Consider the following 12,660-nt stretch of genomic DNA (forward strand, 5'->3'; position numbering starts at 1 on the left):
TAGAGGCAAGAAGTGGGTCTCTAGTCTGGTACACATCTGATTGGGGGGCGGGGAGCGGAGAACGACGGGCGGGATTATGGCCTTTAATGCTGGAAGTCAAATCATAAACTTAACTTCTGCTTTCCTCCTGATTGGTGGTTGTTAGAAAGTGAAGTGCCAGGGGGCGGGCTTGTAACCTGGGGGTGCAGATTTGTTGGGGAGTAACCTGGAAACCGGTGCTAGGTACTGGTCTGTTAGTTTACTCGAGTTCAATCTTAGGTCAGGCTCTCTGTGATGGAGTCTGAACCCAAAAGATTGGTCAAACTTCATTGCAGGGTGTGATGGCTCAGTGTCCATGATACCAACTCTCAGGAGGCTAAGGCAAGAGAATCCATCATGGATTCCAGGCAGGCCTGCCTGGCTTACAAAGGGAATTTACGACTACCTTGGGTTACATAATAAGAGAAAGAACGAACACACTTAAAATTCTAGGGTCCCAGAGCTAATGAACCAGAAGTCGTTTGAGTATCATTGGCCAGTTAGAGACATTTGGAGACTGGATGTGTCATCAATTAGGAACTTCCTAATGGTTTTGGAGCTTGGTTTGAAAGTTGAGTTAAGGATTGCCTAACACTGATGTGGATAAATATTTAAAATGTGTGCATGTTACCCTAGAGAATAGGCATCTAAGAGTCAGAAGTCTGAAGTCAAGAGATGCCCTAATGGATAAAGGCTGTAGGGTGCCTACAAGCAAGACAGTTCACAATGTGAGGTGCCCAGTCGCATAGTGGCAAACCCTATTTCCACATCGCTGCTGGTGCCCCTCTTTTCAACAGCCTGGACCTAGCGCTCTCACTGCAGTTGCAGCTTGCTGGGCCAGGGCATGAACCCAGCTGGCTCAGGTCGTGGCTCTTGGCAATAGCAAGTACAAACAGTTCCCTTGAGCTGGGCTTGGCCGCAGTAGATCACAGCCCTGTGTGAAAGGCATCCTCAGCTTACTCGCATCCTTTGATGAACCAGGTACCAAAGCCCGGCTGGGGTACCGCAGAATGCACCTCCCAGGCTTCAGCAGCCCAGAGTCGCATGGCTGTGAAACTGAAGAAGACGCCCCTTAGTGCTGCGCCTTAACCCTCTAAATCCGGATAGAACTACAAAGACCATGAGCCCAGATAAGGGAGTGCATTGCTTTCTGGGAGCAATAGTCCTAAATGCAGAGCTCTGCTGGCGGGTCCTGCCAGGCTGGACTACATATCCCAGCATGCCTGAGCGAGTGGGGGGGGGCAGGAGGGAGGGGAGAGCCCGGGAGGATGTGAATGGGGAGGGGGCACCCGCCCCCTTCCCCCACCCTTCCCTTTAGCTGGGCAGGGGTGGGGGGAGGGGCCGGGCTGAGCTGCAGCCGCGGCGCTCCGGGAGGGCAGGGCCAGGCAAGGGCGGGACTGGCCCGAGGCAGGCGGACTGGAGAGCGGTGAAGCTAACGGGTCCAGGCGCGGGAGGCGGCGGCGGCGGCGGCAGCGGCGGCAGCTCTCTGCACGGGCGGAGGCGGCGGCAGGAGCGGCAAGCATGGCCCGCGCGGCGCCCAGCGCAGACTGAGGTGCGCGGGCGGGATGAGAGAGGGCGGGATGCGGGGCTCCCCGGGCCCCGTGCTGCCCCTACCGTTTTCTGTGCGGGCAGCGGGCTTGGCCCAGATCCAGCGGGTCCAGCCCAGCAACTTCCCTCGGGTCTGGGCGCCGTGTGGGCGGGGGTCCGATTGCCTTGGCCTCGATCGGGATCCCCGTCTTCTGCCTCTGCATATCTAACCGCTCCCAGTCTTTCAGGCGCTCCTGTAACACTCCTTGCTGGCAACCCCCAGCCTCAGCCCTTGAGTTCTCTGTCCTCGTCCACACTTCCACAGCCCAGGTGGTGGTACTTCCAGCCCCAGGGCGCTTGGGAACCTGCTCCATCCGGAATCCCCTGCCCCACTTCTCCTTGTCACAAGCTGTCTGCACCATCCTCACTTCTTTCCTCTACCCTTCGGCCTTTCCCCCACCTGGCACTGACCCCTAGCCACACTCTGTGGCCTAGTTCTCTCTAATAAGACCTGACAGCTTGATCCCCTTCCTACTTTGGAGAAACTGAGGCATGAACCCACCGGAAACTTGGTTATGGTGTGCCCGCCCTCTCTGGATGCCGGCCTGAGCACTGTCCCTTGTCCCTCTTGTTCCTTCCATCCTTTGCCATATAAGACACGTTACTTCCCTCCAGTCATGCCCCTGTGACTGAATCAAACTTCCCAGCCCCATATACAGCTCGAGTGTTCCCTGTTTAGTTCTTCCACTACTTCTGTTGTCCCTGCTTTGCACAGCCCTCCACCTGGAAAGGAGTCTCGGTCCTTTTGCTGCTCGTTCAAGTTAGCCTTTCTGCTTCTCTCTTGCCAACTGCATCCATCTCCTCCCATGTTGCCTCTTGTTTTCCATCTGTGTAGTAAGAAGAATTCAGGGAACCCTGGGGCCCCTGGGAAGTAGTCAGTCATTCCTAGTCAGTAACCCATACTCCTACCCTGTCTACAAATGTCTAGAAACTGTTTGGCCATCCCGCCTCATGCTTGGTGGGCTCAGAAGTCTGGGTTGGAAGGGACCGTTTACCTCTATGAAGATGGTGACATTGAAGGACTCTAGTCATCATTCTAAGCTAATCTGGCTCCTGTTGCTAACTTTGGAGGAGGGTTGCCCCTTCTCGGGGATGGGGTGGGGGATGCCTGCCTGAGCGCTTTGTGGAAGAAGGCACGGTTGCCTGGTTGCCTGTAGGCGGTGATCTCTTGTTTAGTTGTGGTGATTCTGAGTTGGAGAGGGAGGGAGGGTACACAGACTTGCCTGTATAATTCAGTTTTTGTTTGTTTGCTTTCTGTTTTGTCTTCCTTCAGCCGATTTTCCTTTGGGTCACACTTTCTTCCCCTGTCTCCCAGTGGGGAAGGGAGGGAGGGAAACCTGTGAGCCATCCAGGAAGGAGGAGAGTCTCCAGAAGTTTGTAAGGGTCCTGAGTGAGCAGTCTTGATCTGAACCAGATGGTTGTCTGCTTCCACGAGGTCCCTCCCATGCTCCCTGCCCCCCTTGGCTGTGAGTAGGATGCTTTTAACCTTGTAACTTGAGATTGGAGAAGGGAGGCCAGGAGGCCAACTGCGTGAATGTTTATATCCAAATGTGCAAGCTTGCCAGGGGCCTGTGGGAGTGTCGGTGCCCCCAGAGACCACTGCAGAGTTCTGTGGCCTGCTGATAAGCCCTAGTCACTCTGAGAGCCCCAAAAGATAGAACTAGTTTTGAAGAGTCACCCCGAATCAGGCATGGTGGCCACACCTGTTATGCCAGCAGCATTCAGGATAACAAGAGGATTATCATTTCAAGGGACCCTAGGCTATGTAATAAGATCTTGTCACCAAAAGGGGGGTGTCTATGAGATGGATCTTGTCACCAAAAGGGGGGTGTCTATGAGATGTACTCACCAAACAAGACTGGCGACCTGAGTTCAACCCCTGGGACCTGAATAAATTGGAAGGAGAGACTTGACTCCATAAAGGTTGCCCTTTGACCTCAGCACACAGGCCACAGCATGCACAGCTCTGTCTTTCGTGCCCTCATGTGTTTCTGTTTGAGCTCTTCCTTTAAGCCTGGTGTCAGGACAAGGATTACTTACCGCTCTGGTTCAGGGTATGGGGGAAGCAAGGCAGCTTGGTTTTTTCCTTAGGTAGAGTTCTTTTCTCAAAGGCTTGTCTCATTTTTTTTTTTAAGATTTATTTATTTATTATATGTAAGTACACTGTAACTGTTTTCAGACATCCCAGAAGAGGGCGCCAGATCTCATTACGGATGGTTGTGAGCCACCATGTGGTTGCTGGGATTTGAACTCTGGACCTTCGAAAGAGCAGTCGGGTGCTCTTACCCATTGAGCCATCTCACCAGCCCCTTGTCTGATCATGTGGGGGTGGGTGCCAGAAGAGGGTATCACATGCCTAGGAACGGGAGTTTCCGGTGGTTGTAAGGCAACTGATGTGGGTGCTGGGAACTAAAGTTGGTCCTCTGCAAAAGCAGCAGGCGCTCTTAACCACTGAGCCATCTCTCCAGCCCTGAGTTGTTGTTGTTGTTGTTCTTCTTCTTCTCCTTCTCCTCCTCCTCCTCTTCCTCCTCCTCCTCCTCCTTCTTTTTCTCTTCCTCCTCTTCCTCCTACTCCTTCTTCTTAATAGCAAGCAGGAGATAATATAGGAAATTCAGTGTGAGGAAGAGGGTGGGACATGGATTTCTTGGTTATTTTGTAGGATATTTCGTTTGCCTTGTGGTGGTTTTACGTATTTGCATTTTGTTTTGTTTTGAGACAAGGACTTACCTGTGTTTAGGCTGGCTTCAGGTTGGATGTGTGGCTGAAGATGGTCGTGAACATCTGATTCTCTTGCCCCTGCCGCAGGGGTTCTAGGGTCACTGGTGTGCACCCTGATGCCGAGCTGTGCACTTGATCTTGTGGACATTCTTTTTTTTTTTTATTATTATTTATTTATTACATGTAAGTACACTGTAGCTGTCTTCAGACACTCCAGAAGAGGGTGCCAGACCTCGTTACGGATGGTTGTGAGCCACCATGTGGTTGCTGGGATTTGAACTCTGGACCTTCGGAAGAGCAGTCGGGTGCTCTTACCCACTGAGCCATCNGCTCTTACCCACTGAGCCATCTCACCAGCCCGTGGACATTCTTTAAATTCATCTTCATTTCTGAAATGCTTTCATCTGCCCAGTCCTTGGCACATAGTAGGTGTTCAGGAAAGTTGAAGCAGAGATTTTGTTGTTGTTTTGTTTGTTTGTTTGTTTTTCTCCAGATAGGGTTTCTCCGTGTAGCCCTGGCTGTCCTAGAACTTGTTCTGTAGACCAGGCTGGCCTCGAACTGGGAGAACCATGTGCTTTTGCCTGGTGGATTAAAGGTGTGAGCCACCACTTTCCAGCTTTGTTTTTATTTTTATTTTTTTAAAAGTAATTAATTGGAGATGTGTGCATGTAGGGTGTGTGTGTGTGTGTGTATGTGTTGATCCATGCGTGGAGGTCAGAGGAGAACTTGCGGGAGTTAGTTTGTCCCTTCTACTACATGAGTTCTGGAAATCATAGTTAGGTGGTCAGGTTTGGTTGCACGCCCCTTTGTCCACCGAGCCTTCTTGCCTGTCTTTGCTTTCATTTCTGAAATGGTATCTTACCATGTAGCCCTGGTTGGCCCTATCGTGTAGTCCGATGCAGCTTGGAACTTTCAGTGATCCTCCTGTATCTATCTCCTGATTGCTGGGGTTACAGGTTTGTACCACTGCGCCTGGCCAAGTAGGGAGGCTCAGGATTAAAGGTCTAGGGTTGGATTCTTTGTGCTTTGCAGATCTTGAAATCACCTGAAGAGTTGGTTAAGACGCATACCTGTTCCATGTTGTCAGGGGTTTTTTGTTTTTTGTTTTTTTTGATTCAGTTGGTCTGAATTTGTATTTCTCATCAGCTCCTCAGGGCTAACATTTTGAAAGACACTATCTTGAGCCATTATAGTTGCGTGGTTAGCTAATCCAGACAGGTGGATTTCCCCACCAAGGCTTGTTATGCCAGCTGTGCCTGTTAGCCTTGTTCTTTCATTCTGAAGCTGCCCAGGGCTAGGTTAAGTGAAGGGCCTGACCTGCAGGACTGGGGTGGAAGGATGTGAAGGGGCTGGGGGGTGAGGTGGGGCTGAGCTGTCAGTCCCACCATAACCACAGTTCCTTTGTTTTTGAAAAGAAGGCCTCATGACCAAACAGGATGTTTAGAAACCAGGACTTGGAAAAGGGTGGCCTCCGTATACAGTAGAGTAGTAACTGAGACAGACCCTCGTCTGTTCCATGTAGATTTTCCAGACTGAGAGGATAAGAGCGTGCCTGCCAGGGAAAGTCCTCTTATGGTTGCACACTGGACATGGTGCCTAGGAATCTGGAGTTTGGCAAATATTTTTAATCTATTTTTTAGGTCAATGAGAAATAGATATATAGGAAAATATATACAGGCAGGGATGGATCCAGGTAGGGTTAGGGAGGGGTGAAAGGACTCCTGATTTTAGCCCGTCTGTAGCGGGCTCACTGCGTGCTTGTTGAGTGTGCTCACTGCAGTAGATGCCTCAGGGTGTAGAGGAATCCTCATGGCAACATTGCAAGGTTGGCATCATTGTCAGCATTTCATATGTGAAATTTAAAGTAAAGCGTCCAGGTTTGGGGAAAGATTGTGATGTGTCAAGAGCTTGCCCTGCAAGCAGAAGGATCTGAGTTAAATTCGTAGCACCTGCATAAAGAAATGTCCAGCATGGCGCTGCGTATCCCAGTGCAGGAGGTATAGAGGCTCACCGGCCGGCCAGACCAGTCTAGTGGGTGAGCTCCAGGCCAATAAGAGACCTGCCTATTTAATCCCAGCACTTGGGAGGCAGAGGCAGGCGGATTTCTGAGTTCGAGGCCAGCCTGGTCTACAAAGTGAGTGCCAGGACAGCCAAGGCTACCAAAAGAAACCCTGTCTCGAAAAACCAAAAAAAAAAAAAAAAAAAGAGACCTGTCTAAAAGAGGTGAATGCTCTGCGCATACACATACATTCATATAGACGAATTCATACAAACATAAAAACAGGCAGGGCAGGGCATATCTGCAACCCCAGTGCTTGGGAACTGAAAGTAGGAGGGTCCTGAGTTCATGGTGAGTCTGGGCTATGTTGCAAGACCCCAGTCTGAAGAAACCAAAAATAACAAAATTTAGCAAGAGAAAAGTATTTATTGCAAATTTGTTTTTATTTAATCGTAGTTTTATGTGCCATGGAGACCTAGGTGAACGCTCCATTTTTTGTTTTGTTTTGTTTTGTTTTTCGAGACAGGGTTTCTCTGTGTAGCCCTGGCTGTCCTGGAACTCACTCTGTAGACCAGGCCGGCCTCTGACTCAGAAATCCGCCTGCCTCTGCCTCCTGAGTGCTGGGATTAAAGGCGTGCACCACCACACCGGTGAATGCTCCATTATTATGCTCGGATTGAGGAAGCCTAGTAAACTGTGTAGAAATAAGATTGGACCAATAAACAAGCAAACAAACAAACAAATAAATAGGCTGGCTTGGAGCTCGAGAGATGGTTCGGTGGTTAAGAGCCTTGGTTGTCCTTCTGTAGGACCTATGTTCAATTCCCAACACTCATATGGCAGCTCCCAACTGTCTGTGACACAGGTTCCACTGGATCTGACTCCCTCACACAGACCATACACTAGATGCACATAAAAATAAAACATAAATTATTAAAAAAAAAAACTGGGCTAATGTCTGTTAGCTGCTGCTTAGCCAGTGACAGCATTACTTTTGGGGGATGGGGTGGGGTAGGGGATACACAGCAGAGGGCTTTCTTTATGGATAATGTTCCTGTGTGACAAGGTGGGCCAGAGAGCTACTCTAGGGTTAGGTAGGGGACAAAAAGGGCAAGAAGTAAGAGGAAAGAGCAAGCCAGTAAGAGATGCTGCTTCTGAGAGCTTCACTTCCGAGTATTCCTCTGGTAAGAAAGGGCTCCCCTGCGAGGTGGCAGATGGTTTGGGCCATCCCCTTTAGGGTCTCAGAGGGGATAGAACAGGAGCCAGAAGCTAGTCTCATGAGTGTAGCGTGGTCTCTAGGATACATCTGGGCTGTGCCCAGATTTCCATCCCCGAATTGTTGGGGACAGGTCTGGTGACAGAAGGGGCAGTCCCTCTAAACTGTCTTTTTGTTTTGTTTTGTTTTTGTTTTTTGAGACAGGATTTCTCTGTGTAGCCTTGGCTGTCCTGGCACTCACTTTGTAGACCAGGCTGGCCTCGAACTCAGAAATCTGCCTGCCTCTGCCTCCTGAGTGCTGGGGTTAAAGGCGTGCGCCACCACGCCCGGCTCAGACTGTCTTTTTAGAGAGTGGGTGAAACAGACATTGGAGATGCTATAAGAGACTGAACCAAACCAAAATGTGCCAGGCATGGGCGGGGAGGGGGGGTATGGGGGACTTTTGGGATAGCATTTGAAATGTAAATGAAGAAAATACCAAATTAAAAAAAAAAAAACTGAAAAAAAAAAGTGCCAGGCAAGGACTTGAATTGGTAGGTGGCAAGGGGGTTAGTGTGACAGGTTTCTGAGCCAGCCAAGGGCAGCCTGATAGGCAACCTGGTCTGGCTGGGTCATCAGGGGACAAGGAGAAGGATGATACAGAAAACAAGATAGTGCCCGAGTAAGACGTAGTGAAGGCTGGACTTGGCAGTAGGAACGGAAAAGAGGTGCCTGGGAGGGGCTGTGAAAAGTCAGTATCCTCTTCAAGAAAAATACTCAGACTCCCTGGAGTCTGACATTTTGATGCCTAAGTGATGAAGGTTGGCTCCTTTAGCTGAGGGGGACCACCCGAGAGGACGGTTACCAGGAGGCAATGTGGGCTGTTTTGTAGAAGCCAAGTGTGGCTACCAACAAACAGCAGACCTAGTATCTCCGTCAGTGTTTTACTCCTGATCCCAGGCTGTCTGAGGTTTGGTGCCTCAAGTCGCGCAGGTCCTCCAAAGTAACCTGAGAGCAATGGGGTGGGGGTGGGGGTGGGGGCCTTGTGGCCAGCACTGGAATCTGTCACCTCCTCTCCTTAGCCTAGGAGGGCCTCCTCCTCCCCCTTTGCTCCTCTCAGATTCTGTACCCCCCTCCCTTCCCATCAGCCTTTCTCTCTACCCCGAGTTCCTGCATACCCGAGTCCTTAGCCATTAAAGGGCCTGGCCCATTTCCCTGGGGACTTGTATTTTCTTGCTCTTTTCTCAGAATGCGTGTTAATAAGTCTTTCTTAACTAGTGGGGTTGAATTTGCCAAGTAGTGTTTCTTGAACAAAAGAACTTCAACGTTGTCTGCATCGACAGCATGCGGACTCTTCCTTCCCTGGTGAGCTGTCCCCATGCAGGGCTCACCAGGGACAGCTGCCTGTGTCCCCGGCCAGCCGGTCTCAAGTACTTCTCGTTGCTTATTTATAAATCATTATTGTAATTACAACATATTGTCAATCGAGCGTTCGTGTTGCCATCACAGACCTCATCTAGGGCTCTAGGGCACAGCTGGGCTTTGAGCCACCCTGGATTTCTAGCTAAGCCCCGGGGATGTTCCTTCTGTGGGACTAAGCAGGAGGGCAGGAACAGGGTCCACTCGAGTGGCATGCAGAATATTCCTGAAGATTCCCAGAGCAGAAGGCTATCTTCCTGGAGCAAAATGGTGTGTATCCATCAATTCAGATCTCTGTGATATAGTTCCCTGACTTTTACTACAGAATTGAGAGAGAAGATTGCGGGGAGGGGAGAATCGAAAATGTAGAGGCGGCAGGGGGGGGGAATGTAACTTTTGCTTCTCTTGATATGGCCCCTAAAACTGTTTAAAGATGTATTTTTTTTAATATTTATTTAGTTTATGTATACGAGTACACTGTAGACATACCAGAAGAGGGCATCAAATCCCATTACAGATGGTTGTGAGCCACCATGTGGTTGCTGGTATTTGAACTCAGGACCTCTGGAAGAGCAGTCAGTGCCCTTAACCACTGAGCCATCTCTCCAGCCCAAGATGTATTTTCTTGTTTTTAATTATGTGTCTGCCCGTGGTTGTGTGGCTGTACGTGGGTATGTGCACACAGGTGCCAGTGCCCACAGAGGTCAGTCAGTTCTAAGCTCCCTAATGTGGGTTCTGGAAACGGAACTTGAATCCTGTGTAAAAACCCGAAGGTGTTCTTAACCACTGAGCCGTATCTCCAGCCCGTGGATGCTCACCTTTTATTTGTACGATATCAATATTAATGTTGCACATATCGTTCTGGCCTAGGATATTGAAAAAGCAGCCAGGAGGTGCATTCACACCTTTGATCCCAGCACTTGGGAGTCAGAGGCACGCAAGGTTTTGAGGTCAGCCTGGTCTTCAGTGTGAGCTCCAGGATAGCCAGGGCTACACGGAGAAACCCTGTCTCCAAACAAATACATGAACAAGAAAGATGTTGACAAGCTTAAGGGCGTCCTCAGCCTGGCTTCTTCCTTCAGGTGGCTTGTCATGAGAAAGGTTATTCCTGCTGAGCTGCTGTTGGAGGCTGGTGATCAGCCTCTGTGGTGTTCTTTACCCAGCAGGCTTTGGTTTCTCCTGAGGCATGGTGTATGATGAACTGAGTCCATTTGGCACCCTTTTGTTCGGTTTTGTTTGAGACAGGACCAGTCTCATCTCAACATGTAACCCAGAGCTTTCAAACTCATTGGTTCCCCTGTGTCTGCCCCGTCTGCCGCCGCCATGTCCAGAGACATTTCTTTTCCTTTCCTTCTCTTTTGATTGGGATCAGGATGAGGATATGCCAGAGGCGTACAAAAGGCCGGCCACCTTCTGCTGCGTGGTGAGGGCTGAGGCTATCCTCAGGCAGAGGTCTCTTGGCTTCTGAAAGAGCAGCATTGTGTGGCTCAGGGGACCTGAAGGAGCAGCCCCCCACTGCTGGACCTCTCTTGCGGTGAATCTTTCAGGTGTTGGAGGAGTCCTAGCTCCGAGGAGAGGCCCCAGTCCCTCCTCAGCCTTAGCAGGTCAGCAGCCTTCAGAGGAAGAATATCAGCAACAAATACAAATAGCTAATTGGTCTAGAGGGAACTGCTCTGGCAGGAAAAATCAACAAGTTATTTGTTTCTGTGGTTAAAGGTAATGTGTAGGGGATGTTGCTGGGAGGGAAGAGGGAGAGAGGGGGATTGTGGGAATGAACCAGGCAGGAGAATTGAAGGGGTGAGACGGGGTGGGGGTGGGAGTGACCTCCTTGCTTCTGCCTCCCTAGTAGTCTAGCCCCTCCCCCACAATACCTCCCCACCCTACTCCCTCCTGCCTCTTTCCATAGGGTCCCTTTGCTTTCAAGAGGAACCTTGCAAAAGTAGACCAGTAGAACACTGAGTCTCTTGTCTCTGACCCCCATTCCCACCCATATCACGTTAAAGATGCAGTACCAGCTGTTTGGGGTACCTGGTGACTTGGAGATAAAACGCCAGGGGGAAATTAAAGTTTCCATGAGCCTGTATTGAGTCCTTGGGCTTTGCATAGAAGAGATAGCAGCTGCTCAAGGGGATGTGGTTAAAGAGGCCTGGGAGGTACTTTGCATTCAGCTCTCTTGTTCTTTGAGAAGCCAGGAAGGCCCACTGGGGTTTTCTGTGGTTGGCCATCTCTAGTTTTTCCCTGCCCCAGGGGGCTTGATATTCCTATGAACCTGTTAGCCTCTGGTTTGTTCTTCATTATCACTTAGGGGAATGCCCTGGGTGCCAGGGGTGTGGGGAAAAGATTCTAAAGATATAGTGTGTGTGTGTGTGTGTGTGTGTGTGTGTGTGTGTGTTTGTGTAAGAGCAGCAATGGCTAAGCCATTTCTCCAGTCCCAGACATGATTTTAGACTCAGAAAACTGAAGAGGGTAAGAAAGAACGGTGGACCCTGTTCTAGGGTAAGGAGGTATTTCTCAGACCCCCCTGTGAAATGGGGAGCAGATAGTTTCTGCTAAGGGGAGGTCAGCTCAAGGCCAGCGTTGTAGGCATTTGATGAAGCTATGTCCTCAGCCTCTGAGAAGCAAGACATACTTGTCCATGAAGCCTATGGGGAAACCTCTAGGATGACTGATTAATGTCAAGTGGGATTCCTCATGGCTTACATAGGGGACACCCAGTAGGCTATATTCTGGGGTAGGTGACTCTTCAACCCATACTATAATCTTGGCAACTTTTTTTTACCCCTTCTTTTGGTTTCTCAAGACAGGGTTTCTCTGTGTAGCCCTACCTATCCTGGACCTCGCTCTGTAGAACAGGCTGGCCTCAAACTCAGAGATCCTCCTGCCTCTGCTTCCCAAGTGCGTGTTCCACCACAGGCAACTCTTATCTATCCCTGATCTGTATATCACATCCCTGCCATTCATTTTATGTAGGACAGGGAGGAAAGCCGACTGCAGTCCCTTTGTTACAAACGCCTATCTACCTGGGATAGAATTATTTGGTTCTTGCAAAGAGGAAGCTACTCAATTTTGGGGCAGCAAAACTTTTTTTTAAAGATTTATTTATTATTATATCTAAGTATACTGTAGCTGTCTTCAGACACACCAGGAAAGGGCGTCAAATCTCTTATGGATGGTTGTGAGCCACCAAGTGGTTGCTGGGATTTGAACTCAGGACCTTTGGAAGGACAGTCAGTGCTCTTAACCGCTGAGCCATCTCTCCAGCCCTGCAGCAAAACTTTATACTTCAGGGTTGAGTTTTGTAGGGTGCACACAAAATATAAATACCCTGAACTCCCTACAGTGCTGTGTGGCTCAAGGCAAATCACTGTTCCCTTCTGGAATTCAGAATTGACATGTAAATAAAGATTTCAGGGGGCTACTGAGAAATTCGCTCTCAGGCCATCTGGTCAACCCAACAGAGGCATGCCACATTCTGAGTAGGAAGGTAGAGTGGGAGCCCAGAATGCACTGTGCGGTCCAGAAACGTCTGGGAGTTGGTTCGATCTTTCTCTTTACCTTCATGGCTGCATTAAGCAGCAGACAGGCAGTTCTGGCTTCTGTGGAGAAGATAGACTCCTAAAGCCAGAGGAGCTGCTGCTCTGTTGTGAGTGCCTTACTCCATCCCCAGTCCTTACTGAAGTCTGGGGTTCAGGTAGAAAGGCTCACCCCTCTCTTAGGCTGGCCC

General features: G+C 49.8%; 1 protein-coding gene across 1 annotated transcript in view; it reads left to right on the forward strand.

Annotated features, from left to right (window-relative positions):
• Window positions 1-1,420: 1,420 nt before the first annotated feature.
• Window positions 1,421-12,660, forward strand: part of St3gal2 (ST3 beta-galactoside alpha-2,3-sialyltransferase 2) — a 54,810-nt gene continuing 43,570 nt past the window's right edge. The window contains exon 1 of the mRNA XM_021171127.2: window positions 1,421-1,570. The gene's annotated coding sequence lies outside the window, so the exon portion shown is untranslated. The remainder of the gene's footprint in view (window positions 1,571-12,660) is intronic.

This window comes from Mus caroli, chromosome 8, assembly GCF_900094665.2.
Source record: "Mus caroli chromosome 8, CAROLI_EIJ_v1.1, whole genome shotgun sequence".
Taxonomy (NCBI): Eukaryota; Metazoa; Chordata; class Mammalia; order Rodentia; family Muridae; genus Mus; species Mus caroli.